Source organism: Schistocerca nitens, chromosome 12 (assembly GCF_023898315.1).
Source record: "Schistocerca nitens isolate TAMUIC-IGC-003100 chromosome 12, iqSchNite1.1, whole genome shotgun sequence".
Taxonomy (NCBI): domain Eukaryota; kingdom Metazoa; phylum Arthropoda; class Insecta; order Orthoptera; family Acrididae; genus Schistocerca; species Schistocerca nitens.
Window position 1 is genome coordinate 97,975,691 of NC_064625.1, and position 6,000 is coordinate 97,981,690.

Below are 6,000 nucleotides of genomic sequence, written 5' to 3' on the forward strand. Positions count from 1 at the left end.
CAGGACAATATTAATGTAAAATTAACATAAAGTTGTGACAATATATTCTTGGACACTCCGAAGTCAACAATTATTATAGGTTTATTTAGCTTTCTTAGTGGATAAAACTATTTTGAGAGGACAAACCTCATGAACTTGCTGGTAGCAATGTCTATCAAAAGATGACTGTCACATTGGTGAAGAACTTTTCTATTTGTGTTTCTAACCGTCATACATTTGCAGCATTTGTGAATGAAGGTGGGAAGCACCAAAAATTTCATGTTCAGTGTAACTGGCATTATGTTGATCAACGTTATCACTGCTACGAGAGCAAGTACTTCTCAAAAAGTTTGCCACTGATTTACTGATTTTCTGGTAACTCATTTTCTATCTGGAATCAACACACTGTATTCAAAGTGTAACCTTTATGTTAGATATGCTAACACATATGATAAATGATGCATAAATGTTCAAGAAAGAGACAGAGGTTAGATGGGTAGTAACAAGTATTTGTGCCTCATATGGCTTCCTTTCTCCAAATCAGGTGTGAGTGTACATTACGTTTACAGGACAAGTTGCAAAATTTTTGGTAGCTTATGAAGGACAGGGATCTACTTTGTTTCCTGTTTCTGAGGGATATCAGAAAATGTGAGTGCTATTGTGTGTTCTATGAGCTATGAACCTTTAACATAGATTACTAATGACACTAGAGCTAGACAGACAACTGACTGCAATAAGAGACAAGCGAGTGGGGAAAATTTTTTGTTGTAAAAAGATTATAACACCTGCTCGAATGTACAGACTCTAAGACCGCGTTATCAATTGAAATTTAATACTCAAGACATCATGTAATTCTTGATATACTCAGACAAAATTCTCCAGCTCACAAATAAAGGAGAGTATGTTCACATACAGCATACTCACCAGTGTTGTAGGAAGTTACATAGTTGCCCGGAAGGAGAACCACAGGTAACCGGCTGCAACACAGGGGGTTAGAGTGATTACACTACACACAAAATGCGTACAACCATGAAATTTTTCTCTCAAAAAGTTAATACCTAATGAGTAAGATAACTATTTTGCAAAAAAGTTATCTGTTCTTAATAACTAGCATTATTTACAGTGATTGGCTGTTTCTTTTATTATCTGTGAGATTTTACCTGTAAAATAACTTATTTTCAGCACAGTGTTTGCTAAACAGTGTCAGTAACTTTAAAGGCCAATACTGAATTTCGTATTTTAGTAAATTGTTTTCTTAAGATATTTTACTGTCTAGTACATGTTTCTTATAAGCTACAAATAAAATGTCAATTTTAGATAAATAAAGTGATTGTGAATACATGAGATGTCTCTTCTTCATTAATCCTCAATTAAAGATCTCATCTGGCTCATCATCAGAATTACTGTGTAGTTCTCCTTGAAATTGTTAATTTGACACTAACTGAATTTGAAAATAAGAATACAGTCTCTTGAGCTATGTGATTTGAATAAGGCATTTGACTGTATCCCCTTTGACATCTTACTAACCAAACTACAGTGTTATGGAACAAATGACACAGCAGTAAAAATAATTAATTTGTATCCAAATAATAGGAGGCAATTCGTGTCAATTCAAAATAGGCATTCTTCCTTGAAGAAAGTTACATCAGGTGTGCCTCAGGGCTCAGTTCTTTCACTATTTTTCTTCACTGTTGCAATCACCAATTTGCCACATTATGTCAGGCTCAGTCAGCTATCTGCTATACTGATGATACAATTTTAATCACCACAGATCAACATATGTCAAGGTTATGCTGAAAATCACAGGATGCACTCTCTGTAACACTACACTGGTTGTTATCTAACAAACTACTATGTTATGCAGAAAAAACTCGGCAGTGCAGATGTGAATAGCTAAAGACATAGAATCAAAATCTCTAAAACTGCTTGGAATACATACTGCCTCCAAACTAAACTGGCAACCCCACATCAAGCACGTCTTTGGAATTTTTCAATCTCTCATATCTTATGGGCTGTTGCTAGGGTCATTTGTGTCACGTAGTGATGTGCTACTGATTCTGAAAATGGTATTATGATTAATGTGTCAAGTTGGTCCAAGGGAACACTGCCGTTTTTTTATTGACTAAGATCAAAATACTGACAGCAGTAAAGCTTTATATCTATGTATCTCAGATGTATGCTAAAAACAACGAGTTTAACACTAGAGTGAATAAGCACTGTCATGACATCAGAAAGAAATAGAGTATTGACATTCCTAGGCATAGTCTGACAAAAACAAGCAACTCTTACAAAGTGAACTGTTTGAAATTATTTAATAAACTGCACTGAATACACCTCTGAATAATTATAAAAATAAGTTATATAAGTGGTTCATAGACAATCCATTCTGCAGCTTAAGATGAATTCTTGGATATTTTGTTGCAGAAATTGAATCACAAGATTATGATTGCAATTCTGTACAACTAGTTAATGTAGGATAAGTAATTGTACATGTCATCTGAACATTAATTAATATAGTGATTGCTATTGTATCTTGTCATCAAAGTAAATCCTATTCCACCACATGTGGTGAATAGTAAATAAAGAATCTGAATATGAATTTAATGAAAACTAGCATTTCATGTATGTTTTGAATTATCTGCAGCAACAGAATATGTTTCCACTTCCAGATTTACATGCATATGAGAATTAATGATACACTTTATCTACATAGTCAAAAGCCATTTGATTCAAAGATAACTATTATGTTCCGTGTACTGGACTAACTCACTTATACTGAGATACACTGTTATGTCGAAACATTATGGCCACCCGCTTAACAACGCGTTGGTCCACCTCCAGAATGCAGTACAGCAGTGGTTGTGTGCACGGATTCAACAGATCCTTAGAAGATTACCGGAGGCAAATGGCACTAGACGTCTACGCACAAATGAAACAGTTCCCTAAATTACAGGTTGGTGGTTTATGTATGCGGAGCTGTCACCCGATGATGTCCCAGATATATCCACAGGGTTTTGATTAAGCAAATTTCGTCACCAAGGCGTCAACGTAAGGTCACTATTGTGCTCCTGAAACTACTGTAGCACGATTCTGGACTTCTGACAAGGGCCGTTATACTCCTGGAAGATACCATTGCCACTGGGGAAGACATCAGTCACAAAAGGACATAGGTGTTCTGCAATAATGTTCACATAGTCCACAGCTGTAATGGTGCCTTTGATTACCAGTATATGTCCCATGGAATCACAGCTGAATGCCCCCATAGCATTATATTGTCTTCAATTGCCTGTGTGCGTGACACAGTGCTCGTTTTGAGCAGCCATCCTTCTTGACGAGGCATTATCTGGACATGAACATTGACCTGATTTGACAAAAAATATGATTAATTCGACAAGAGGATGCATTTCTATCGATCCACTGTCCAATCCTCATAATGCAGTGTCCATTGCAATCTTAATTGACAGTCTGATGGAATTATACACTCCTGGAAATTGAAATAAGAACACCGTGAATTCATTGTCCCAGGAAGGGGAAACTTTATTGACACATTCCTGGGGTCAGATACATCACATGATCACACTGACAGAACCACAGGCACATAGACACAGGCAACAGAGCATGCACAATGTCGGCACTAGTACAGTGTATATCCACCTTTCGCAGCAATGCAGGCTGCTATTCTCCCATGGAGACGATCGTAGAGATGCTGGATGTAATCCTGTGGAACGGCTTGCCATGCCATTTCCACCTGGCGCCTCAGTTGGACCAGCGTTCGTGCTGGACGTGCAGACCGCATGAGACGACGCTTCATCCAGTCCCAAACATGCTCAATGGGGGACAGATCCGGAGATCTTGCTGGCCAGGGTAGTTGACTTACACCTTCTAGAGCACGTTGGGTGGCACGGGATACATGCGGACGTGCATTGTCCTGTTGGAACAGCAAGTTCCCTTGCCGGTCTAGGAATGGTAGAACGATGGGTTCGATGACGGTTTGGATGTACCGTGCACTATTCAGTGTCCCCTCGACGATCACCAGTGGTGTACGGCCAGTGTAGGAGATCGCTCCCCACACCATGATGCCGGGTGTTGGCCCTGTGTGCCTCGGTCGTATGCAGTCCTGATTGTGGCGCTCACCTGCACGGCGCCAAACACGCATACGACCATCATTGGCACCAAGGCAGAAGCGACTCTCATCGCTGAAGACGACACGTCTCCATTCGTCCCTCCATTCACGCCTGTCGCGACACCACTGGAGGCGGACTGCACGATGTTGGGGCGTGAGCGGAAGACGGCCTAACGGTGTGCGGGACCGTAGCCCAGCTTCATGGAGACGGTTGCGAATGGTCCTCGCCGATACCCCAGGAGCAACAGTGTCCCTAATTTGCTGGGAAGTGGCGGTGCGGTCCCCTACGGCACTGCGTAGGATCCTACGGTCTTGGCGTGCATCCGTGCGTCGCTGCGGTCCGGTCCCAGGTCGACGGGCACGTGCACCTTCCGCCGACCACTGGCGACAACATCGATGTACTGTGGAGACCTCACGCCCCACGTGTTGAGCAATTCGGCGGTACGTCCACCCGGCCTCCCGCATGCCCACTATACGCCCTCGCTCAAAGTCCGTCAACTGCACATACGGTTCACGTCCACGCTGTCGCGGCATGCTACCAGTGTTAAAGACTGCGATGGAGCTCCGTATGCCACGGCAAACTGGCTGACACTGACGGCGGCGGTGCACAAATGCTGCGCAGCTAGCGCCATTCGACGGCCAACACCGCGGTTCCTGGTGTGTCCGCTGTGCCGTGCGTGTGATCATTGCTTGTACAGCCCTCTCGCAGTGTCCGGAGCAAGTATGGTGGGTCTGACACACCGGTGTCAATGTGTTCTTTTTTCCATTTCCAGGAGTGTATTTTCCTGGTGACATAATGAGTCTCAACTTCATTCTTGATAAGGATAGAAGGTAAAGTAATGAATCAAAATTTGTGCCAAGACTGAGACCTGAACACAGTTCTCCTGCTTGCTAGGTGGATGTGCTATCAACTACACCTCCCTGGCACGGGCTACAGTAGTCCAATGCCCTCCCTAACACGAACTTCAAGTCATACCTCAGCCCACCTTTACTTTCTCCTTCTTAAACTGTCAGTATTGTCGAGGCTCTCTGATATTGGAATGGCACCCCAGCTTTTGTAGGTAGGTAATGGGGAAATCCTGCCTGTACCTCAGGCTAGGTGGTCTATTGACTCGATGAAACTAAATTTTCTTGCAAACATACCGAGTCTCAATTTTATCATTACTTCAGCTTCTATCCTTATCGAAGTAATTGAGTTTTGTTAGGTTGAGATGGGAACACGTAGGCATTGTCTGCTGCACAACCCTATGTCAGCCCTGCCCACTGAGCACTGTGCTTTGAAACACTTGAGTCTGCACAAGCTTTATACTCTGTCATCATATCCGTCAGAGATCGCCTACCCTATTTTACACAACTGGCAGGCCACCGACCTCAACATTCTATGTTGAGGTGCGTACACTATGTGATCAAAAGTATCCAGACGCTCCCAGAAAAATACGTTTTTCATACTAGGTGCGTTGTCCAGCCACCTAATGCCAAGTACTCGATATCAGAGACCTCAGTAGTCAACAGACATCGTAAGAGAGTAGAATGGGGCGCTCCGCGGAACTCACGGACTTCAAACGTGGTCACGTGATTGGGTTTCATACGTCTGTATGCGTGATTTCCACACTCCTGAACTGTTTCCGATGTGATATGAAGTGGAAACGTGAAGGGACACATACGGCACAAAAGCATATAGGCCGACCTCGTCTGTTGACTGACAGAGACCGCCGACAGTTGAAGAGGGTCGTAATGTGTAATAGGCAGACAGCTATCCAAACCATCACACAGGAATTCCGAACTGCATCAGGATCCACTGCAAGTACTATGACATTTAGGCAGGAGGTGAGAATACTTGGATTTCATAGTCGAGTGGCTGTTCATAAGCTACACATCACGCCGGTAAATGCCAAACG